This window comes from Diorhabda carinulata, chromosome 4, assembly GCF_026250575.1.
Source record: "Diorhabda carinulata isolate Delta chromosome 4, icDioCari1.1, whole genome shotgun sequence".
Taxonomy (NCBI): Eukaryota; Metazoa; Arthropoda; class Insecta; order Coleoptera; family Chrysomelidae; genus Diorhabda; species Diorhabda carinulata.
In genome coordinates, this window is record NC_079463.1 from 20,372,615 (window position 1) to 20,399,645 (window position 27,031).

The following is a 27,031-nucleotide window of genomic DNA, read 5'->3' on the forward strand; positions in this document are numbered from 1 at the left end:
CAGTATCAGAAGACTGATCTGTTTGAGGCGTTCCGTTGCGTGGCTCGAGACTTGATTTGTGTTGTTCGTTCGTCGTTCGGAACTAACAGCTTTAAAAAACGATCGAAAATTGCAACGAAGCCTTGGTTGACGGAAAATGCTTCAAAAGGCTGACACTAATGCACAGTCAATAATAGTATAGAGAGGAAGTGATAAGTACCTAGATATGATAGAGGATTGTGACACTGCAAAATCCCAGCTAGAAAAGCTCAAAAGCGTGTTTGAGCGTACAAGCCCCTTTACACGGTTGTCTCTGTGGAGGTAATTGGTGACATTAAGACCAAATGCGAATGATAAACTGGAAGACCACTTCTTAAACGACCTTAAGAGACTTAGAGGAGCAAGGGTCAAGCCTCTATGAAGCTGACCAGGTGTGTATTATGTTAATGTCACTACTTTCCAAATTTGACACCGTTGTGACGGCAATCGAAACCATAGCTGGTGCTGAAATGGATTTTGTTACATCAGACTGCTTGATGAAGAATTAAAGCGGAATACGAAAGTTGAGAGCGGTGAAAATGATGTAGTGTTTTAGGCGAGCAGTCCAAAACGGTGTTTCACATGTGGATCCCTACTTCACATACAACTTTATTGCTCCAACAAAAATTCAAGACAAATAAAAGCATAACGAGTTGGTTCTAGGTTTAATAATAGAGGACGTTCAAGAGGTCACTACCAGATTAAGCCTCAAGACACAAAACATGAAAGGAAACAAGAAACTCACACTCACACAACAGAGGAAAAGGCGATTGTGTTGTATGCAGCAAATATATGTGATGAGAACATGGGCAAATTGTCATTTATATTGGATTCTGGTGCAAGTAACTACTTTGTCTAGAAATATTTAGAAAATTAAATGTATGACATCAAAGAAATTGATCATCCAACAGAGATACATATTGCAAATAGAGAAATTCTAAGGACCAACAAAAGTGGCAAGCTAGATGTCAGATGCCAAAATTACCTGATGGTGATTAAATCCCTAATAGTACCCCAGATTAAATATAACCTATTATCTGCTTCAAAACTGACTAACAATGGACATAAAATCATCGTTGAAAAGCAGAAGACTGCTATAAATGGAGATAATTTTGAATTAATTTGTCAAAGAGATGATGGGCTATATGTTTTGAGTATAGATGACATCTTAGACAATAACCAAACAGTGACATGCAATGTAACCACTACAGAAATATGGCATAGGCGTTTGGGTCATGCAGGCAAAGATGCTATGAATAAACTGGGACTAAAGCTATTAGAAAAAGTCTGTTCACCATGCGTTGAAGGAAAAGCTACTAGGTCACCGTTCCCTACAAAAGAAAATAAAACCAAAAGCATAGAAGAACTAGTTTATAGTGATACATGCGGCCCAATAACCCCAAACACAATTGAAGGGGAAAATATTTCCAAGGAATACTAGATGATTTTCCCCACTTCCTGGTTGTTAAAATCTTAATATTCAAAAATGAAGCTGAAGAAAACTTGAAGCAGTATGTCACAGATTTCGAAAGGCAATTGAATGTAAAAATTAAAAGTTTCAGACTTGATAATGGAGGTGAATTTTCTTCGAAAGGTTTCCAAGAATATTGTAAGAATAAGGGCATGAGATTGGAATATACGATTCCATATAGTCCACAGTCAAATGACAAGTCAGAGAGAATGAATAGGACACTTTTGAACATGGTTCGAGCAAAGTTCATCGAGTCAGGTTTGCCCAAGACTTTTTGGGCAGAAGCTGTAAGATGTTCAGCATATAAATTTAATCGAACACCCACCATAGCTCTAAAAGATGGCTACACTCCTTCTCAAATATGGCATGGCAGAAACAATATAGACAAACTTCGAGTTTTTGGTGTTAGAGCCGCCTGGTATACAATAATGCCAAAAGAAAATAAGTTGGAAGCAAAGGCCAAGAAAGCAGTAACGATTGGGTACTGCGGAGGAGGCTATAAGTTGTGGTTGTAAGAAGAAAATAAAGTCATTAAATTCAGAGATGTACGTTTTGAGAAAAATGTTTTAGAATACAAAAAGGAAAAAGAAGAAAAAGAAGACTTAGATAAGAAAAGCAGGTTTTACGAGACAGAAAATGATAAAGACCACAACCGAAAGTGACTAGAGCTGGGAGAGATGTGACAAAACCAAGACACCTTAGCGATTGTGAGGTGTATGTGATTTATTGTCTATCGTCGTCAAATGAATAGCCTAAAACGTACTAAGAGGCAAGTGAATCGTTGGAATGGCAACAAGCAATTGACAGTGAATTAAAGTCACATAAGAAACTAGAGATTTGGACACCAGCTGAGTTACCTGAAGGCCAAAAAGCTATAGAGACTCGTTGGATATTCAAAATTAAGGAAGATGGTAAGCAGAAAGCAAGATTAGTAGCTAAGGGATTCCAGGTTCCCAATGAAGGTGAGGAATTCAGCTATTAACCAGTTTGTCGGCTACCAACAATAAGAATTCTGATGTCAGTCTCATTACAAAAGAATTGGACTTTAAGACAAGTAGATTTGCCAACTGCATTTTTAAATGGCATGATTGATAATGAGGTATATATCAAGAAACCAGAAGGTCTCAAGAACGATGTATAGCATTTTAAACTAAACCGAGCTTTATATGGGTTATGTAATGTACCAAATGTTGGAATATGAAATTCACTGAAGTTATGACATAAGTAAAATTCAGGAGGTCTGAATATGACTTGTATATATGCCAATGAATATGTGTACTTAGTTTTGTTTGTTGATGACGCCTTGATTACTGGACCAGACATGAAAGTTGAAAAATTAATGCAAGATTTGTATCAAGAATTTCAAGTCAAGAAAATGGGTGAAGTGACATCATTCTTATGAATGGAAATAACAAAGACCGAAAATGGATATTGGAAGTTAGCCAGTGAAAAATTATTTTGAGATTATTGGAACAGTTCAACATGGCAGAGTGTCGTTCCATAGCAACACCCATGGAACATATTACGATACCTTAGTGCTACAAGAGATTAAGGATTGATGTTCAGAAAAGGAGGCAGCGGCTTAGAGGAAATGTGTGATGCAGACTGGGGTGGCGACAAGCAGACAAGAAAAAGTATCAGTGGCTTTGTTGCATTTCATGCTGAAAATGTAGTTGCCTGGCACTCCAGAAAGCAGAGCTGTGTTGCCCTGTCTTCGATGGAGACGGAACACATACGTAGATTTATAGGAATTAGGCGGCCATAAGTCGAAATTCCAATAATCGACTAATGACAAACAATTTTTTTCCTGGAGTAGTAGACTACCTGACGAACAATAGCTAACCCCACCCACATCCCTAGACTGCGCGATACTAGTCGAAACTTGATTGTCACACTTACTGCACGTGAAAGTCTTGATGCCCTTTTCGTATATCATTTTCTCGGTGAATATTTTATGTGTCGTGTCATATTTGCTTGTTTAAGTGATGGATAACAATATATTGTCAATAAATGACTTAATGAGCCATCAATAATACCCTTTTTTAGAAATGTTTTTTCTTTATTTTTCAATTTCAATCGAAAAAAAACTTTACTTCCGCACCTTTTCGAGTTACATTTTTTAATTTCATTATATAGTATAAAGTCTTATAAAAAAAACTGCTTAAAATCAGCTGCTAGTTTTAAAAGAAAACGAGTTTGAAATTTTTCTGACAAAAATAGGAAAAAATCGGATTTTATGTTTTTGTGTTAATATTATTTTTTTATTGTTATAAGTTCACCTGGCTGCTCGGGGGGTGAAAATGTTGACTCGTAAATACCTCTTCGATAAAATGAACGAGCAACATTCATTATCGATAAATGAAAAAATTAAATATTTAGAAAAGTATTTACTCGTGTGTTACGGGGACACACACGAACATAAAAATGTGATAAAAAAGAAGTTTTCGTATTTTAAATGTGATTTGATAAAGAGGTGGTCTCGGGCGCATAGAATACTTGAAATCTTTTACCGAATCTAGCGAAAGAACAAAGAGAAGGAAAACTGAAGGAGTCCGCGCATCTTAAGACGAAGAAGTAATTGTTCACGCGGCACAAGTAATTTTACAAACAGAAGGAAGAAGAAACGAGTCTACTGTTTTAAAAGACTTTACAAATTCTTCTGCGTCTGCCAGTGATTGTAAAAACAGACATTCAAAGTCTAAAGAAATAGAGCCCCTTACTCCTCTGTAAGCACTGACAAAGATTCTATCCACATTATGAATTATTATTGAAGGCCAAAGAAGATTGCTACCCACCCAAGGAGTCATTACAAGTGACGTCTACCTGCGCAGAAGGAAACCTACAATCTTTGTTGGATCACACTGTAACCAGATTATCCCTCTTCGTAGAAGAAGTTTTACTCACACTTGATGCCGTTGAAAGAAACTCGTTACTGTTAATCTGCAAATGGGCAAATGGGCAAATGGGCAACAAGCCCAGTTTAAGCAAAGACTCTCAAACAAAGATGAATCTGATGCTTATATTTTTATAAGCTCATTTGTGCCTCTACGAATTGTTTGTGGTAAGGATAAAAGTAAAATCGTGTAGCAAAATCCAACTACATCTTCACCTAGATATTGCCATCCAATAAGATTTAGATTCGTAAAAGAATCTACGGACATCACAAAAGAAGAAATCAATTATGTGAAGAATAGTGTAAACTCATTAAACTTGACGAATGTTGACCTCAATGGAGAGAATTTTTTTTCAACATAGTTTTAAAATGACTATGGTTGACGGAAAGGTCTGCAATGCAGCTACAGACACCAAATCGACCAGCAGATGTTATATATGTGGAGCTACATCAAAAGATTTTAATGATTTAACAAAAAAAATGATGTATGCCCTGAAGCTCCTGAATTTGGCCTTTCCGTATTACATGCAAGAATCCAGATATTCGAAAGTGTGCTGCATTTAGCATATAAATAAAAAATAAATTGCCCAGGAAAAAATATCGCGAGAGACGAACCGAAGAAGAAAAAAATCTACAAAAGCAGAAGAAACTTGATATTCAGCAAAGATTTAGAGAGGAGGCAGGTCTCTTAGTCGAAATGCCAAAAAGTAACTTCGGAAACACAAACGATGGAAATACCAGCAGAAGATTCTTCGAGAACCCTGAATTGGCTGCAGAAATCACTGGGATAAGTTATGACTTGATTATTAGATTAAAAGTGATATTAGATGCCATATCAAGCGGCGGCCATAAATACGCCATGGAAACTGCGAAACTGTATGTTGAGTTATATGGCTAGCATCCTATGACTCCAACGATGCGATGTATAAGGTCTTAATTCATGGAGCTTCAATAATAGAAAATTCGTTGTTGCCGATAGGGCAACTTTCGGAAGAAGCTGCTGAGGCCCGCAATAAATATTTTAGGTCTTATCGCCTAAACTTGGCTCGCAAGTTTTCGAGGGAAGAATGCAACTTAGATATTCGTCATAGGTTACTATCAACATCCGAACCATTTATTAGTTTCATGAGAAAGACCAAAAAAACCGCTTCAAAATTATTTTTGCCTGAGACAATGCAGCTATTAATTCCTGCTGAGCCAAACCGACCAATGGAAATTGATGAAAGCGGCGAAAATTTAAATGTAGATGAATAAGTCTCCAATGTATGATTTTTAGTGATTATCTATTTAGCTTATGTAACTTTAATATTGTATAACGAATGTAAAAATCCTTTTAATAATATAATATATTCACTTAATTATTGGAACAAAATAAACTTTGTTTTATTTAATAATACATACCTGAAAGTATTACTAAAACGTAGACAGCTGTCCCTCCTTGGGGAAAGCCGTGTCATATGTATTTTTAATATAAAATTAAAAAACACTTTGAAATCAACTACGATCTCGAATAAAATATTTTTTGATAAAAAATCACAAGTAGGTGCGCCTAACCACCGTGCACCAACAAATAATTTCGATAAGTTATTCCAAACATAAAATCATTTTGGCCGCCTAAATCCTGAAAAACGATCTATGTGCGGAGTATGTTGCAGCAGGGGTGGCAGCCCAAGAACTTGTCAATTTGAAAGGTATTCTACAGGAATTTGGTGAATCTTCCAATCCAACTACTTTGAAAATTGACAATATCAGTGCGATTAACTTATTATTAAAATTAAAATTTTGAAAATGCCAAACGTAGTAGGCATATAGAAATCAAGTATCATTTCATTAAAGACTTATATCTTAAAAACCAAATTGTACTTAAATATGTTGGCTCAAAGGAAAATTGTTCTGATATTTTTACTAAACCTTTAGGCAAGGAAAAAGTTTCTACATTTAGAGGATTTCTGGTAAATAACTAAAAATCTGTGTATGCAATTGAAATGTATATAGTATTTACCTTAACCCTTTTCATGTAAACACACCTATAGTTATATTTACATTTTACAGTTTACTTGTGAACTTACGTTTGTAGTAGTCTATAAAAAAATTGATTATTGACAATGTGGTTGTAATCTTATCAGTTGTGCAATTACATAATTTCGAAAACGAAATGTATTCAATTGTGTATGTAATTTCGATTCTAATTCTCTTGAACCTTGAGAATGTCAACTTAATGACGTTCATATCTTCATTGAGCTTCGAATTGTCATCAGATACTTTAATGAAGTATGTCAATAATGTTATGGATAGTTCAAATTATTCTCCTTTCCAAATATTTCAACAGAAACACCAACTCGCGTTAAGTTATGAAAAAAAAATAACACGCGGGACAATATTGAAGCCCCTCTATCGATCATCTAGAGGAGCGAGGGATCTATGATACGTGAAAATTCACAGTACAGATTTATTGAGGTAAGGAGACGATCGGCGAGAGATTGTTGAAGGAGCTTGTTAAAAAATGATGATATGAGTTATGACCATAATTAAAGAAGCAGCATTGAATGAGTCATCTGCTATTGCTTGAAAATAAATATATCATTAGGAAGCCTGCCAAATTCTCATCAAGCACGACTATGATCATTTAGAGCTTTGGAATGGAAGCTACCAGGGATTCATCAAGTTACTGAATATTATATTGATACTTGAGGTTCTAAGGTTCAATCAAAGTAAACCTAAGAACATAATCAGCGAAAAAAATCACATCAAGAGATACTAGGTATTATACTCGCAATGAGAATGTACATTCTCCATTAAATTGAAGAAAGGAAAGCTTTATTGTCAAAAACTTGTCACAACCAATGGACAAAAGCTTGTGAAAACTAAAGAATAAACATAAAAATAACTAAAGATAAAAAACATGAAATATCAATGTATAGAAGAAAACCACGATAAGTAACGAAATTAGTTGCACCAAGCACGGAATTAAACATTATTATTGGAATAGTCGTATACAGAGTAGAAGGCACTTTTTAGTAAATATGCCATCAAATTATTATGAAATGCGTAAAAAGATTATATCGATTTGATTCCAATTGGCAAATGATTGTGCATTTTTTTGCATTGTGAAATATTGAGTCTTTAACTAATTCAGAACGTGGTGTAGGTAGGTAGAGATCGCGTTCCGCTTCCTAAGTGGATAACCGTGCAAGTACCTTTCTGAAATTGAAGAAGCGTACTTACAAAATAAGGCCAACGAATTCAAAGATGAATAAGTAAGGAAATGTCAGAATTTTCAATATTTTAGAGGAATCCCTTAAGTGAGCTCTGCTGTTTAGTCCGAGTGAATATCTAACAGCTCTATTTTATAGTTTGCAGATTCGCTCAAATTGAGTCGCACCACACGAACCCCAGAAAGTAAGGGCATATCAGAGATGCGGGGCTCTATAGACTTTTGGAGAGGTGAATAAGTTCAGCTCAGAAATTATTGCGGAATGCGGGAAAATATGATATCGATTTGATTTCAATTGGCAAGTAATTTTTTCTGCATTGTAAAATATCGAGCCTTCAACTAATTCTGAACATGGAGTAGGTAGATAATGTACGTTATAACTTGCCGAAATACAAATTTCTTTTTTACATGAAAAGCAAGCACAAGCCTGGAAATTCCTGGGGATATTAATCTTAAAATTGTATATGTTGTAGGCTGGCACCAACGATAGAAGACCCGATACATTGATGTTATGGGCGTCTGCAGGCTAACTCGATGTTCATGAGTCCGTCGAGTAGGTCTTGCAGGTACTGCTCTTGGTGAGATTATGCTAGGCATAATTATGCCTAGATTATGCTTTCTACTACTTTTCAAGGGAAGTTATGAGTACCAAATTATTGAAGTGGCTGTTTCCCAACAAAAAATTTTCATTCATACAAGAAACTATGCATATATTAACAAATGTATGAATAATTTGTTGTATAGATGCAAGGTAATCATTAGATTTTCGTTCTCCACGAGTTTCAGCGTCATCCAATCCGACAAAATTTGAATCTTAAGTACTTTCAGCTCTACAATATTGGTACATAGGGCATAGCGATCACGACAATAACTTCCTTCAACGAATTCATTTCCTCGGTGACTATTTTCATCATTAAACATCGCATGACATCAGGAAAAAAATAACTTCTAACCCTCTTCCGTCAGTACGTGATGCCAAAGCTTCCTCGGGCACCAAGGGCACCAATTTTTTATAGGGGTATGCTCTACGACCAAAATCAACCATATTGTACGTGAATATCATCGAATGAGCATCTGGATGACTGATGAAGCTGTAAATGCCGATAAAGAAACTGTTAGAAAAATTTTACACGAGGATTTACACATGACAAAGTCTATGCCAAGTTGGTGCCAAAACACGTATGGAAAGACCTCGTTTTTGACATTGGAAATTAGGTACTGTTACTCGAAAGATGATTAAAGCTGCAAGAAATACTGAGTAAGGATTGCCAAATAATGGCTAAACTTGTTGCGTGCTGAATGATAGTCCGCGTGCGACCCAGAGGGTTGAAGAGGATTTCAAGATTTTGTGAAGTTTTCCTAGCTAATTCGGCCACATAAATATATCAGGACACATTGTTTTCAACCTTTCGCGGTGATAAGAATGTTATTTATCCAGACATGGCCAAATCTTGAGCTGTAGTACCATCCAGCTTTGTAAAAAGAGCCGGCATTGAACTCAATCAGATTGTTTTCACTCAAGATTTCTAGTTCGTGAGTAGATACACTCCTGTAAAACACCTCAAGCCTTCCTAAGTGTGATTATCGATAGTGACTTAGATGAATCGATCTTTAAGGAACCATACGATCTCAATTTAATTAGGAGTTTGGCATACCAAACCTTGCCAAAAGCCTTCCAATGCAATTGCTTGGGATTCCCTATATTTTTCTATAGATTTAGTCTATGTTTAGAGACGCACGCATAGACTATGATTGTGAATGTCTTTAAAAAGTCACTTTCGTGAATTTTTCAATCTATTTCCCAGACAAAAAATATCATATAAAGAAAAAAATTAGGTTTTTTTCGTTAGCGTTCAAATGAAAAATATAAACATAATTTTTATATTTCTTTTTAGAATATATGATTCGATTGATCAATTTCCAACCAACACTACTCATTTCATAGTACATTCATTATCAATTGGTCCAAAAATATGATGATAATTTGCGTGCAAATATGATATTGTCAAATCCAGAGTATTTCCCCTTCCCAATCATTCGCACTACTTAGTGAGTTATTACCGACAATTTTAATCAGATGAAGGGGTTGTTTTGTTACTGCTATCTAACAATGTCTATTCTGTAAGACATTTGTGGGTCTGCAAAGTGCCAAACTGACACTGGAAACGATATCGCGGGGTGTATCAAGTAAGCGATGCGAAACCGATCCCGAAGGGGAATTTCACCATCGCGAAATATTTGAACATCTGCTAAGACAGATATGAAACATTGGCGGGTTCTAGGAAAAAGTATTATTTGATATCGCATCTGAAATTGAGGATTTACACTTGATTTATGATTTTGATCACATTTATTTTGTCGATTTTCTATCCGCAAGACATAAATTTGAAGTGCGTAATATCGATTTAGAGCATGTTAATATTTGCCGGAGTTTCCAGACTCATATTTAACTAAGTTACGCAGAATATCATTAAATGATTTTGAGGTATTGGAGGATGAGGTATTTCCAACCTTGTACCCTGTAACGCTCTTTCAGCAGTTTGATGTATAAGCTCAGGATTGCCTCGAGCGCGTGGTATGCTTCACTTGCTCCGGGCAGCGTCGGTGAAGAAAATAAAATACTCCAGGGGTCAGTATAGTCATGACGAATATGCTGAAACCAGTTTAACAGATTTTATTTCTCGTCCTGGATTGGTAGTCTGGGTATTTACTGGAAGTGTTACTTACGAAGTTTTTTAAGTATGGAGTTGCATGAGAAAGCGGTTAAACATAAACTATACTACCTAATAACTGCTAAGTAAGGTAAAGTGTGGTAAGTGCTGCAGTTAGCAAATTACCGCATTCACGTGAATCAATTCCAGTAACAACTTTTTAAAATGTTTTTCTACTCGGTTGACTGAAGGCGTTAATACAACCACCCTAGTTGTTTTCTTCCCATTCTTAATATGTAATTTTCTTTTTTTCGATTTGGTTTAAGCTAGTTTCAAACTCACATTTTGTTATTGAGATACACAAACGAATATTTATAATTGGATATGATTTTATTATTTTTCAAAATACACTTTTGGATGCGTTTTAAACAATTTTAGGATTAACCGCTTCTTTAGTTATCGCTAATCACTAGGCACCAAACCCAGACTGTACGGTGGATGATCCATTAATTCGATGTTTTGACTGTTCAAAAACGTTCTTGTTTGATAGTGTTATGATAGTGATGTCAGGTTTGAGATATCATCATCTCTTGTCGACGTGATTTATTCTTCTTTTTTTCGATGGATAATACTTTTGAAGCTGTTGCTGACAATTTTTTTAATCTATTGTTTTGAAAATAACAAAAGTAGTTTCACTTAAATGGCTGCCATTTTCTTCTGACTGATAGAAATGTCATCAAATTTGACACATAGTTGGTACCATAAAGTGAGGTTATTTTACTCTACTTTTTTCATCTAATTCACATATAATTCTATGATTTACTTTGAAAATTAGTGCAGCAATTTTGCGATCGAACAGAAAGGTCAAAATATTTTTCATTTGTATTATGTATTATTCTTAAAAATCTCATCAAAGTTTCTTTGATTTTGCGTACGTGTCCATGTTTCTGATCCTTATATCAATATATATATGGCTACTTTTCTATATATGTTAATTCATATTTCTTCAGGTATTTCTTCTGTATCTAGAAGCTCTCTTAGTTGACTGATCTTCAAGTTGCTCTAGTCGTTCCGTTTATCTCGTGTTCCCATCTTCTAGTCTGTGTTAATCCCAAGCCGAAGTATTAGAAGCTTCTGGCGTGTTTTATTCTTGATTCTACTTTCATCTAATGTTTTTGTTTTATAATCGTTTTAGTATTTTCAAATTCATCATCAAAAAATTGTCAATTCATATTTTTAAGCTCTATTTCGAGCTATAAGTTTGATTTTCTGATATTTTAATGTCTTCAATTCCAGTATTTTATACTGTTTCATAATATTTTACTACTTTGAACAAAAAAAAACTCAATGTAGATATGAGATACCTAACACGAAAGGTATGAGTAACTTTTCCATGAAGTTTGCTTTAATATAAATTGTTTTAGATTAACTTGGTGTTAGTTGAACTATTTCAGTCTGGTAAAGTTATTTTACCGGTATCGTGATGTGATGTATGATTTTCCGGACTAAAACCAACAGTGTAATATAACATATTATGTTATTTTATGGATTTGATAACCTGATCGTTGAGAAATGAATTGTTTTCATCGGTTGACATAGAATCTTTTCGCCAAAATCGTCATTTATCTTGTTATTTGATTTGTTCAGTTCCATTACACTGAAAATCTCACCAAGCTATTGTCTATTATCTATGTATAGAAGCTGCTCCCAGAAAAATATCGAAAGGAACTCAAAAAATTTTCCACGAATACTTAATATATTTGAAATACCTTTGTTATATTCCTGTGGAAAAAATGAGTACCAATGAATCTTTTTCTGACGATCTGGACATCAATTCTTAGAGGTTCTGGTTGTGTTTTCTTAGAACCTAGTGGGGTTTTTCCAAGTCCATTGATGACAATCGTTATGACTGATCATACAATATAAACAAGTTTGAAAATAAGGATGTGGTGACAGAAAATCCTTCATTTCTAGGCAGCCCTGCAAGTTGATTAAGATTAAGATCATAATTTGGTAGTTGTCGAATATACCAAAGATAAACACCACATCTCTGTTAAAAGCTTCGTTCCAGGAAAATATAGAAGAAAATAATTAAAATCTTATTAACAAAAATGAGATCTGATGAAATGGTTTGTTTGGTGCCATTTTTCTCTCTTCAAAAACTCTACTACAAACGACTAGATTATCGATTGTTTTGAAGGATCGTATTAGTTCACATCCTCTCTGTACCTATACCTACAAAATATTTTTTACCAGATTGTACATCTCATTGTTTTGCTCTCTGAATACATGAACTTCTCCAAAGAAAAACTACTTTTTGGATTTGTGTCCCACTTCCCTAGATGTTGTTACTATTCCTTTGAGGTACTCAAGACTCAGCGATATGGACAGGAGTATATGCTCCGATGTTTCCATGGTTTGCTCGTAGAAGCGACAGTTGTCGTCCTCTGCTATGCCTATCCTCATAAGATGGTATTTGACAAAGCAGTGACCTGTCAGAAGATATCAGTTTCACCACGAGAAGTTCTTAGCTGATATGATTATAAATCTTTTGGATTTTCTTAGGCCTGCAGTGTTTCTACAGTAAAACTTCATTGTTTAGCTATTCGTTAAGTGATGTGTCATCTCGTTGGGCCCCAGTAGGGTTCTGGTCCAAGGTATGGACTCGTTGGTGCTGTTTTGGCAAGGCTGTCTGCTTCCTTATTTCCTGGTAAACCCTGGTAATCTGGAAGCTGGTGCTTCTAGAGTTTGATTATATCCCCACAATAGTTTGGAAGAATACTCAGTAGCTTTCAGGACCTTCAGGTCCGCTTGGCTATATGAGAGAATGTTTATGTGCTTTTAAGAGGGATTTCTTTTCAAATACTCCTTGGCAAATTTGTTTATTTCTTGCAACTCTACGTGAAAATGGCGATTGATGTTTCTAGCTTGAATTTTGGTCCAGAAATGTCCATTCCAGCTCCTTGCGCTAACTTTGAACCATATATGTACCAGAGAAATACATTTTGAACTTGAGAAAGATTTTTGTCGCAGTCGTTAATCACCATTTCGAATGGGATACCTTTGTCCCACATTCTATACATTTAGTCACTGCTTTCTAGATTTTATAAGCTCTTAAATTCTTAGGTGACCTCTCAGATTTCCTGGTTTTAGTTTTACTGTCTAGATTACCCTGTGGGTGTGTTCTTTTGTTATAAGGTAAAGAGGAGGCAGGTTCACTAGCACCTCCAAGTCTAGCAAGTTATGATTGCCCTGTAATACTTTGAGAAATCAGTCTTTGTTAGTTTGATTATCCAGTTTTCGACCACAAACACAAGCGCTGCATATGTCTTCATGCATTTGGTGTCTGCTTGGTACTCGTATATGCAGAATACTATTGGAAACTATCAATTTAGTTCCATTAAGGATAGGTGCACTTATATTTGCCTTCCTTCAACTTTTAAATTAAACTAGTGATGTTTTACTGGGTTTGATCGAGAATTGCTCTTCATCACCCCAGTTTAGTGTTTAGTGCGGTTTGTATCCAGGCAGATATCATATCTTTATGCTTGTCCCTTACTACCACTATCAGTTCAACCTAGAACTGTAAATCCAGTGCTCCTGTGTCTAGTGAGGATTTTATCCACTATCAGTGACCACAGTGGACAGCCCTGTAGTTTCCCTTAATTTCTGCTGTTACCATAGGGTGTTATAGTATTATCTAGGTCCATTTTGTAATGGGGATTTCCAGTCCCTTTTAATGGACCGATATGAGATGTTATCACAAGCTCGATATAGAAATATTGATTAAGGTTATTAGAATAATATTTTGCAGTTAAGAGCCTTTTCTATGATTTCAAATAGCTTGTTTGATAACCTAATGGTTTGATGTGCAGATCGGGTGATAAGAGTTTGGGTTTCTGCACGTTCTAAATATAAACATTACTTTAGCATCTCGCTATATTTTGGGTTTATGGTCTTGAATCAGGCTGGTTTCAAAAAGCTTCTGGAGATGTTTACTAATCACTACAAACGACTAATATTTGTGAGGTACAGCGTATCAGGCATTTGTTGAAGGATTGTCTTCTGATAAAGTGAAGGTCTCACTTTCACATGTGTTTTGTTTGAGTGAAACACACGTTTTTCCGTGATTTCAAAGCCTCCATCATCAGAAATTTTGTTTTTTTTTCTCGAATAAAGTATCTCACATCGGAAAAGATTGCTTTATTGAAATAATAGATAAAACTGTTATAAAGCTGATGTTTTCACTGAACGAGAAAATTTAGAAAAATTTCGTAGCCTTCCGAAAAAGGATGTGTATGCCACTGCTCTGATCATACTATTTCTCAAGGGGAAATCACTTGCAGAAGGACTAATTGAGTTGTGTGCAGCCACAAATCATTTTGATATGAAACAAATGTAGAGATATTTCTCCCTTTCGGGGACAAATCATGATTATGAAGGGTGCTTGGCTGAAATTTTAGAGTTGTTCTGTGTTTGCTCTAAGGATTTCTCGGAACATAAGATAGTTATTATTTCTTACGGAAATATGCAGAATATCAGATTATAGAGAACAGTTGGGTATAATGGAATTTACAAAGTATTGAAAAACGAGGGGTTACTTTGTGATGGAATATTCTGTTAAGGGTTGAAAATCGCTTATACTTTCGAAAAAAAGACAGGGAGATCTACATATCTTGTAATAGATATTAAAAAAATAATTCCGGGCATGTCAAAGTGGAAGCTCAAGAATTTCTCTTCTCTTGTAATATACTGATCAATATTATATACTAGTTGTTCCAAAAAGAAGACTCTTATTCATATATCTTGTACGTATAGTATAACCAAGGGAAAAATTGTAAAACTCATCGAGAAAAATTGACAAGTTTTATGAACAGAATCAAGATATGAAGAATCGTTTGCAGTTAATAACTTTGTAAGAATGGGAATAGGATTTGTTGAAACAGTTATTTGCCAAAATTGCCAAAAAAGAAGAGAGAAATTTCGGTTAATGCACCTCACGAAAAACTGGAAGTTAGTTTACGAAATTTTAGCATAAAGATATAAATTGATGAGAAATATGCTAGAAAAATTCTAAAGGAACAGAATGTAAATAAAAAATCAAGAGAATCGGCTCGACAATATTTTGAAAAGCAAAAAATGGAACGAAAACCAAAACTCAGAAGTCTCAGTGACTACGAGTTCACTACGAGTACTAGTTCACGATATCTTCTCGTAGTCGTTCTTCAGCATAAATTTGTCCTTACTAAACCGTATTCATCATTATTAACAATGTTAATAAAGCGTCTCAGTTACAGTCCGATCTTTAAAGCATTCATAGAGTGAATTATTGGGCAATGAAAGTCACTAAATGAGAGTAGATATTTAAGATGTTCATGTCTTCATACCAGATGGCTAGAACCCCCATTGTAGTCTGCCAATTGTTATGTCAACTGGTACAAAGTTCAGAAAAAAAACCTACTCTAAATGTCTCTAAACTGAACCACAAATAGTTATCGCTTCTATGAGGGAGGTTTCTTGCTAATTTTTTAAAAAAATCCATTTCGTCTGAAAAGTCCAGAGGACTACCGACTAGAGTTGTAATCTAAATTTAATAATAAAAAGAGACGCTTTTCTTCATAGATTGGTGGCATTTCCACCACTTTATAACCGCGATCAGGGCAATCAGGTCAAACCTCAATAAATAGCATTTAAATGGATCATCACGAAAAAATGTCAAGTGTAACTAATGAACAGAGTCCACCAACACGAACCTCTATAGGAATGAGATATTAGAAAAGAACTGCAAGTGACACCAGTCACCGATTTAATTCTGTAATTTTTTTCTTATTTATTTATAAGATTTTTTTTCATGGTGTGAATCAATAATTCACATATTGCTATAACACAATTAAATGATTCATTGAAATTCTTCGATAACTTTCTATTTCTGTCTGTTCACTACGACTATTTATCATAAACTGAACTTATTTGCGATTCACAAACTCCTTATATATCCCAAAAAAATTATAAAAACATCTAGAGCATGAAAAAACAAAATAAAATAAATAAACGGCCTGCTATAATAGAAGATGATATAAAACCAAATAACAAAGGCCCCCGAATATTAGAATTCCAGTGAGTCCAGGCAGGACTGGTTCCAGGGCTGTAAGGCGTTCGTAACAATTCAAAAAAAGCAGTTGAACTGGTGCAGAGAGGTAAGCCAGAGAAAACAAAAAGAAATAGAGAAGAACCGAAAGAAACGAGGTGATAAGAAAAAAAAAAAGAAAGTTGGTATGAATAAGAAGAAATGAATGACGCAGAATGTTAATGATGTGATTACTAACATCTATTATGAGTAAAATATCTTCATAAGAGTCGATTTTTTAAACCAGAAGTATAGTTTAAATGAATTCAATTGAGGTAATTTACCCATATAATTTGGCCACTTATTATAACTGTCAAATAGTCATTTGTTCAAACTTATATTTAGTTCAACAACAGTTCAAATAACACAGTATTCAAATTTATATTTAGAATCCAATGGACTATGAAAAACTAAAAGTAAATACAAGGTGTAGTTACTAATTGAAAAATGCATAAATAAATCTTTCAAGTGCCGGTACACCCTGTATTCTTCTAATTGATACATAGACTGACAAAAATCGTGATATTGATAGGTTGGGTTATTTTATGAACACATTGTATAAAATTTCGCACAAAGAATGACGTCTGGAAGCTGCTGATTTCGATCAAACAGTCCGCTTCTATGAAGCTATCCGAGTATGTTTTGAAGAAACGTCACATCAATATACACTTAAAACACGATCGCAGTAACCATCCGAAACTGCCATTCACGATTATGCAAATATGTTTCTCAAGTAAGGAGCGCCATCATGAGATCATTAACGTAGAGTTGATTTTAGCGAGGTGACTCATAAAAAGAATCCATTAAATACGACAGTTTCAGGTAATACGTTTTTCATGCAAATATAATTGTCTTCTTCTCGTCGATTACCGTCAAATAATATTTATATCATCCACAAATAGTAACACTCGCTTATCATGACGTTTTTAGAATGTCTATTATTCCCATTGGAGGTTTTCTAAAAGCTGCTTGAAATATTGGCATCGATCACAAGATAAAAATATAGTAAGTTCTGAGTTATTTGCAATTGAAAATTCAATAAAAACACGTTTTTCAACATTTTATCACGAAAAATTACGCACTTTCTACAAAAAATTATTCTTATCAAAATTGAAGCTTATAACAAAACAAAGGAATTAGTCAGCTTAAACTGAATTTTTTAAATAACGTTCAGCAACTTATGAGTCACTGGAAGCCAATTTTTTCTTTTTAGAAAATTTATAAAGTGGTTTGAACTCAAAAAACGGAAAAATTATCAATTTTTCATGAAAAATTGTAATGAACATTGTTAAAGCAATTTTTGAGACCTTTGAAATGAGGTTTCATTAAATCGTCTAGCATGAAAATTAAGCGAGTTATGATGAAAATAAGTTAAGCAACTCGAATTTGATACTCGATGTCATATTTGCTGTTGCGGAAATCGCCCCCCAAAAAAATTTCAAAAACTACAATAATTTGTAGCAAATGTGAACGTTTTTCTAGTGGGACTCATTCCCAAAAGTCTTACGTGTGTGAGGCTTGCTACCGTAATACATAAAAAAATTTATTTGAAATTCCCTTCACTTTGTTTAGTGTTTATCGTTGAAATGAAAATTATTTTTTTAATTGTATTTCTCCTTCAATAAATACATTTCTTTTGACGTTTTTGTTATTTATACATAATATACAATCAATAAAAAGCGAAAGTACACACTAAATAATTGGAGGCACTTTTATCCAACCTTGGTACAACATAAAATCAAAAATAGGTCTTACGAGGGTTGAGATTGAATGATGTTCAAGGTTATTCGACATTTTGCTTAAGAAATCTAATATTGAAAGATAAGTTCTATATTACTTATTATATATATATATTGCTACAGACATAAAGGGCATACCTAAAGTGAAATTTTTTAGAAATAGATTTTTTTTCAATATACTTTTAAAAATAACATACTAAAATTTTAAATCGATACCTTAAATAGTTTTTGAGCCACAGCCATTTAAAAGAGTAGCCGCTCGGCAGTTAGATAGTTGCATTGGCTACGGGACATACCATTTTATTTTTAAACGCGTTTTTCTCCATACAGCATTTTTCGAATTTGCTGGAGTGATTATTCAGAGACAAATGATCCGATCGTTATCAATTTTTTTTGCATCTTCTCTATATAGTTCTCCATACGATGACCGTCCAATTTTTAAATTTGATCAAAAATCGAATTTTAGCAGGCCAATAACGACCAAAATTTTGGGTGACAACTTTCTTTTTCAACATGCCGTCATTTTGTCAATTTTTCATTTTTTTGTTTGCCGAGGGTCATCGTACAGACAATATGTTTCAGTTTAACGAGAATTTTTTTGTTAGTTTTTATCACCGGAGTAGGCTGCAATCACCCCAGCAGTGGAGGACCTTTTTTTTTGGCACCGCCGGAGATCGAGTGTCATTTCAAAAATATTCCATATTTTATTCCAAAAATTTCACTGTGTATTCTTAAAATATGTATAAATATACCCTCAAAATTTTAAAACGATTGATTCACTAGTTTTTTTTTAATTCCCAAAAATTGCCTTTTTTAGGCTGTCACACTAGGTGTGCTCCATAAAAACAAATTCATTGGATTAATCAGCTTCCAAAACATATTCTCATAAATTTTCAATAAAATTTTGCCAGTAGTTCCGGCAAAATCGTGAAAAATGAGTATATTTTTTTTTCTTCAACGCCCTTTATCTTGAATACGGACATTACAAAAATTGTTTACTGAGCTAATCCCAACTATTTTTCAGTTCTCTATCTATCCTAGAGAAATAATTTTACTATTGATTGATCCTATTATAAAATAGAAGATTATTTTCCCTATTTTTGTAGCGTATGTTCAGTTTTCGTTTGTCATAAAAAGAGCGAGTTGACGTAGCGACGACGTTCAAGAAAACTTTATCATCTATTTGAATTATGATTCCCTCAAATACAAAACAAGAAAATATGTAAAAGTCAACGAGGTGATCGGGACAAATCATTAATTACTAGTTACCAATAATCGCATGGGACTATATATTTCCCTCAATTCTCTCCGAATAAATCTCCGTGGCGGTAATTATCCACCGAAAGAGATAGTTTATATACGAAGTTTATCAAAGCAAAGTAAATCATCACGTTTTGTACACTCGTGATACTTATAGTAGTGTGTATGAAAACGAAAAGCAGGGAATCAATCCAATCAAGTCTTTAATACAATGTTAACACTCCGATTGCGTGGTAGGAAATTTTCGAGGTGAGGAATAGCATACGACATTTTGATATCGATTGTTGAAAAACAGAAACAGATTTTTGACTTTTCTAACAGTTTATTAGACAAAACTTCAGAATTAATAGCTGCTTTTCATTATAACTTGAAAAGTAAATAATCCAGAATGTGATTCCGTAGCAAGGTACAACAAAAATCGTCAAAAAAACCTTCTTACTAAATTTTCAAACAAACAAAAGTTCAAAGTGTGGTAAAGTATATTGTATAATTAGACACATATCGTGTCCATCTAAGTAATAAAATAACTAATAAGGGAATTTCACCAGATGACGCTAAATACCATGTTTTTCGATAATTATCTAAAAATCATCCCCCACCACCTATAGGGGGCGTTAGAGGTAGGTAATTACAATATATGGAAGGTAGAATCAGCCGTCGGTCATTGTTTTTAAGTTAAGTTAAGTTAGGTTAGGTTGGGTTCTACTCAAGAACACTATTTATACAACATCTTTCCGTGGTCTTTTAACACATACTCCGCCACACACCTTGATCCTTTTTTTACCTTATTCTATAATAAATAGTTATTGAATTTTCAATATTTCCATATGTATTTTTCTGTGAGAAAATAATAATTACTTGTAGCTCACTCAATTAACAATTATAATTGTTTATAATTCCACTGAATTAATATCATAAATTTTTTACATATAATTTCCTCTATTTAGCTGTATTTTTTTTGTCTATATATTTTCAAATAAAATTTATAATTTGCAAAATATCAAATTTTATTCTTTAGCCTTCTGTATTTTTTCAACAATAGACGACCGATGGCTCAAATAATTTTTTTTGCGTTCAGTACACTTTTCTTCAACACACCTCATAACCCGAAGTCAATAGGGGGTGTAGGATGCTTTATAGATAATTACCTGATTTTTAATGAATATGCAGTACTCAGAGCTACTGATCAAGTTACACGATTAGTAGCATTCTATAATTTTCATCGTAGATTTATTTCAAACTTTGCTTTGATCGCTTGTTATTTAGTATGTGGTAGATGTCGCCAAATCGCATCGCCATCGCAACGGATCTAGGCGACGTGAATTGATGATGGTTACAAGTTTCATCGCTGTGCTGATGAGTCTGATTTCCAGGGTTAGAGAAAAGAAAAAAAGTATGAGTCTTACCTTCTAAACCAAAAACCCATCATCTGCCTAAAGCTGGTTCATGCCAGAAATAGAATTTAGAAATCTCTTCCCTATAGATTGGAAACTTGGTTTTAGTTCCAGCTCTTTCTTGGACATTTAGAGCACTGCTACCAAGCATACCCTCAGGATGCTCGATTAAATCCAGAAGAAAGCAATTCGACTTCTAGGCTACCCAGAGATGACCAGACACTTGAGACGGCTCCGAGCATAGGAGTGCTGATCGCAGATTGGAAACTTGCTTGGGTTGAACTCATACCAAAAAAAGGTTACAAAAGATATGACCAGAAACTAGAAAAGCTTAGAGCATAGAAGTGCTTGATACTGTTCCATACTACTACGGCAGATGTTCTTCTGAGCTGTTCAACATAATCCTACCTAGAGCAGTATTTTCAAAACCTACTCGAGAGGTAGACAACCATGTTCACCTGCAAAAGCCTACGACGTCACTCATCTCTTTTCTTTGGAGAAGTACGAGCTTGTGGAATCAGCTACCAAAACTTTCTCAATATTACATACCAACAGAAGTTCCATATCAACAGGCATGTCCATACGCTAGTACTTCTCGAGTGCTTGCTTTTCACATAGTCAAATACCCGAGACATGTCTAAGAAAACAGAAGAACAGACCTCCTTTTCTAGTGAATTGTTGATGATATCTAAACTAATGTGGAGGTATTAGTTTCTTTTTTTCAAGTATAGGATTCATTTTTTTCATTAGTATTTTCTCAAATAGCTTTGATCGTTGCCTAAATGAAGATTTGGTGGTTTCTCGAAGAATAAGAACCTTCACTGATGGTAGTAAAAGTCATAATTTTTTGTTCGTTCTTGAAAATATTCTTTAGAATATAAAAACTTTTTATAGATATGGTAAAAAATAAGTATTAAAACGTTAATAATATACCAATCATCATATTTGAAGTTCCAAATATGCCGATCCTACGGTATTGCAGTCACTCCCAATTGACAAAGTCCTGTTCTGGTTTAATTATACTCACGTGCGGTTTTGCAAACGGTTCAGAGGACTGGGGACCATTTCAAGAGACCATATATGCCCGATTTATGTTGGTCACGCTATCATTGTTACCAGATTTTTTAAAAAATATTTGTGCTAAACATTCAAGAGCGTTCACTACGTGAGCATTGTGATTCGCGGTGGTCTTAGAGTGAGGTATTTACAGGTGTTTCGCATTTCTTAGCATCATACACTTTTAAAAACTATAATGTTCGATTTTAGATTAAATCACCAGTTGAAGTTTCTTTATATGACAACATTTTGCCTTATTAGTAATGGCACGAGGATACAAATCTTTGTGGAGTAGTAAATTGTTTCTATCCTGTTTGCTTTTCGAAACTAACAATATCGATAGAAATTTTATTTGTACTTCTGAATTAATACATAAATAGTATAAAAATTAATTTTTATTCTATATATTAGTCAATCAACCATCTTTAAATCTCACATCAACACATTTCACAAGTTAATTTTTTGTATAACTCGACCAGAGTAGCTAGAGACTTGAGTTTTGAATGCGCGGTAGTCATGCGGGTTGGAATATGTGGAGAGCTCATTTTGTGTCAATAAGTTCACAGTTTAATGTTCACCTCGATGGTATTCCAGTGCCGTAGCAAAAATTTCGTCGTGAAATGATTCATTTTTGTTGTAATCTTATACATTTTATTCAACATGGAGTTTAGAAGTAAATTAAAAAATAAAATTTTGTGTCGTCAAAGTCGGGAACTAGTAAGTAATCTCCTAAAATTCATGAAAAAGAAAGCGATAAGGCAGGAAGTTGTTATATTTATTTCTAATTTATGTTTTAATAATGTATTTTTTGTATCGTCAGGAGTTGTCATAAAAATTGGAAAAGGGAGAGTACGATTTTCGTGGCACCACAATTTACAGCGAATTTGGCTTAATTAGGCCAAAATGAAGTTTTTCAATATCTTGCTTCGTTTTCGACATATCGATACTTAAAGTTGTAATCAAACGTTAGTTCAAAATTCGCTTTATTGAAGAGATGGCGTTCAATACTTCGTTTCAAATGAATAATTTATCGAAGCGAAGACCCCCATAAGAAAAAAAATTGTAATAATAAAATAAAAATAAAATAATCCTTACGCGAAGAAAAACATTTCTTAGACAATTTTGGTTGTAAAAAATTCACGATTTTTTAACTTTTTACACTCAAAGTGCACCACGAGAAAGTTAGGTTAGGTTAGATTAGGTTAGGTTAGATTAGGTTAGGTTAGGTTAGGTTAGGTTAGGTTAGGTTGATATATACAAATATTAAATATAAATAAATTTTTACAAACTCAAGTATCGATATCTCGAGAACGAAGCGAAATATCGAAAAATTTTGTTCAGAATATTCGACTTATTTTGGGTCAATTTACAAAACGACATAGTCAAATCCAGACACCACGGAAATCGTACATGTGTCATTGGAAATTAGAAAACAGGTCATATAGAAATAGAGTATAAAAATGCGTTTAATTTTAAAAACTGCTTGGACTTGGGACTTGAGACTAATGTATCTGAATCCTTGTTGAAACTATTTTTTTCACAAGCATTCAAGAAGTTTCACAAAAACACAAAATTTTGTTTCCTATTGTCAAGTCTTTGAACACAAAAAACTGCGAAAAGTATTAATTCATATTATGTTCATATTTAAGGTTACTAAAAAAAGTGAAATGGTAGCAAGTCTTTCAAACCGGTTTTTATAATCTGCAATTGATATTGGAAAAACTATAATCACTTAATGTATCAAATTATATTCAATACCGAATTCAATTTGGAATACTTGAAGGACAAAAATGCGAACTGTGCGTCAAGTTTAGAAATTCAAGCGACGAGGAAAAGGAAAACTTTAAAGAAAAGAAAGAGCCATGCCGGATTGAGATAGACAATGCTAAGAAAACTAATAACAAGCGGTATATGATCTGCGGGCGGTTTTGCCGTGTCCTAGAGGCAACGTCTTGACATTTTATCACGTGCCCAAATTAAATACATCCAATTTCACAATTTTGAATGTGGAACAAATCAGCGCTGACTGTTATGTGTGACATGATCGTCAAATCAACCGTGGCTCTAATTAAATAGACTCATGTATTTGTTTGTATGAAACTAATATCGATGCAGAAGTTGAATTTTTTTTGTACAATTGCACTGGGCAAAATGAAAACAGAATTATTATTCATATGTACAGAGAAGCAATTTTGGAATTCGAATCGATAAAGTCCAGTACACTTTAAGGCTTTAAACTGTTCCCCACTCTATATTCCTAATCAGCACATTAGCCAAACACTGTACATAAGCTTTCTTATAATGATTTTTATGATTTCCAGAATCAAAGTTTGGAGTTACGCAAGAGGAATACCGACGACAAGACATTTGAACTCGCAGAAGTGAAATTTTTGAAAATTCATTAAGATGATCTCGATGTGTTGCAGAAGGAAAATTCATATGGTGATCAAAATCTCACTAAAAAGTGATGGTGAATTAACTAGAACAAAGGCTGCTTCTGAGGCAATTCGGCAAAAAGCTTACTCAGCAAAAACAGGAATCTCAGAGACATAAAAGAAAGGGTGAATACTCCTGGTGGAATCTCGAGTGAATCCCAGATACTATGATTTTTTCAATAATTTGAAAGTTTCGATAGATAAAATCCAAATAGTTTGAAATTATTTTTAAACTTTTCGTTTTCCATATAACAAGTTGCTGTAATGTTTTGTTAAACATTTTTCACATTTTTTACTGAATATAAATTTGTTTATTTGTCTAAAACTGTCGAAAGATACTTGTTCATCGAAATTATTTGTATACTTGGACTTGAATATTAGTTTTCCTTAACAGAAACAGTTTTTTGGAGTACCTTCTTCTTGACGAATTATTTGAAATCTTAATTAACAGAAAATTTTAAAATGTCAAAATTAATTACTTTTCGAATTGTGGCAGTTATCTTGCAAGATAGCGATATATCGAAATCTGAATTATTTCAAACCCTGTTATCAAATTTGAGACAAATTTATGTTAAACACAAGTAAATCACTCAGTATTTTCATTTCGTACTGGGATTATGGTATGATAAACCTGCATCGGTCGTGCAAAAAACTCCTTCAACTAACTCTGGAATAAATTCCAATTAGCATCTGTCAGTTAGAAATATTAAAACAACTTAATTCTATTTCCTGTAGAAAGTCCCGCTTCAATTTTGCACCATGTGGCGAATTTTAATTCTGCAACGAATCACGGAATCGTCAAAAATTTCGAAGGGAACGGGAGCTGCGACTGCCATAAAAATAAATTGAGGAATTTAAAATATACCATTTATAATACGGCTGGTGTTGGAAGATGATTAAACTTGTATTAAGAACTCCATAAGTTTTTCTAGGAAACGAAAATACATATTTTCGAAGTAAGGGAAATGGAAATAAAATATTAGAACATCAATTTATAATAACCAGTACGAAATTCGAGCATGAGGCATTTAAAACGTAATCAATGACTTGATCATAGTGAAAAAAATTTGAACGAAATTTCGGTATAGTATACAGGGTGTTTCAAATAAAGGTCATCTCCTTTCTAGGATAGATAGAACCTCTCTAGGTTAGATAGAATGCTAAAAAATATTTGGGGTTTGCTCAGTAAAAATAACTCATTGGAACCATTCATAAAGGGCACATTTTTTACGATTTTGCCGCAACTACTGTCAACATTGTATTGATATTTTAGAGCAATATGTTTGGTAACTTTCATAGAGTGCGTTTGTTTCCTACTAAGACCTCCAGTAGCTCAGTGCCCATACTTATTTAACTTTTAACAAGATTCTACTGATTAGACTGGATTTTTGTGAAACGTTATAAGAAACGGAAGCTCCTTTTGAATGTTTTATTGATGAGGTCCCATTAAAGCAAAAAAAATCAAATCAAAATACTCCAAAAACGGTACACAGTATCCACAGTATCCAGTTTGAAAGAAGAAAACAGTTGTCCAGAGAGGCTCAAGTTCCTCCAAAGAATTCGAGACAAGGACGAAGCCCGCAGATGATCGTCCAGTGTATGCTCCTGTATCATGTTCTAATCACCAACTGTTAAGAATCATTTAGTTTGAATTGAAATTTTTTTTAAAAAAGTCAATCTTCACTTTTGAAATTTAACTGGCGCTGCGACCAGGATACTATGGGCAGTAAAATATACCTTCTGTGTTATGAAAAGCTACATTCTCCATCAGAAAATTCAGATGGTGTTCGAACTAAAAATATGAAGTGCGTGAATCAAGTGACAGTGGTGAAGAAGCTAATTCCAACGCGATTGTTCCTCGAAAGAAGAGAACAGTTGACCAGAAAGGCTCAAGTTTCTTCAGAGAATTCGAGAGAAGAAATTTAACTCGCGTCTTTACAGTTACTGACACTATTTATTACATAAATAGTTTCATAGATTGCCAGTTTTTACAGTGTTAGAAGAGAGGTTTGAAGGAATTTTAAAACAATGAATGAAATCACCGAAAACAATAACTTCAGTATTGTTTTTAATGTAATAACAATTGCAGTATTTAAGGAGTTCTCGTGAAACCACCGAGTTGTTGCTTTTACTAGTGATTAAACAACTCTCATTATCAGACAAAAACGTCACTCTCTATTCTATAGCTATTTCACAGCTACGAAAACATAAATTTTCTTAGCGACAATGATCCGTGTAGGATGACTTTAAGATATGGAGGTGGAGTAATTGTTAAATAAATCAAATCAGGTATCAATGATTACAATTCATATTCTCAAAATGGAAAATTGTTGGACATAAAATGGTTCAAACAAACCATTGACTGTGAATAGTGTCTTATGGCTTATAAATGTGGGATTGTAATTGTTCATGAATTGATTTCGCATATCCTGCTAGATAGTCGTACTTACAGCGCTACCAAAATAAATTTCAGCTTCAATATTTGGATGTTTCGATGTTGTTTTACCTCTACATTGTAGGGATATTTTTGTGAAAAAAATCGTTATTTCCCAGCTCAGTTATTTCATTTTCGTTGATTTTGTCTCTGTCGACTGGAACATAGAATGGAAGACACACAATTACTCTCATTCTCTCTACTTTCCCGCAGCGAATGCCTTCCGGTGGCCAGGATAGGCCCATTACGTTTAATTTTTTCCACAATAACCATAATTAATCTTGCTTTCAGTAGCGAGCGCCACCTATGGGGATAACTCGAGACCTAATTAAGTTAGGG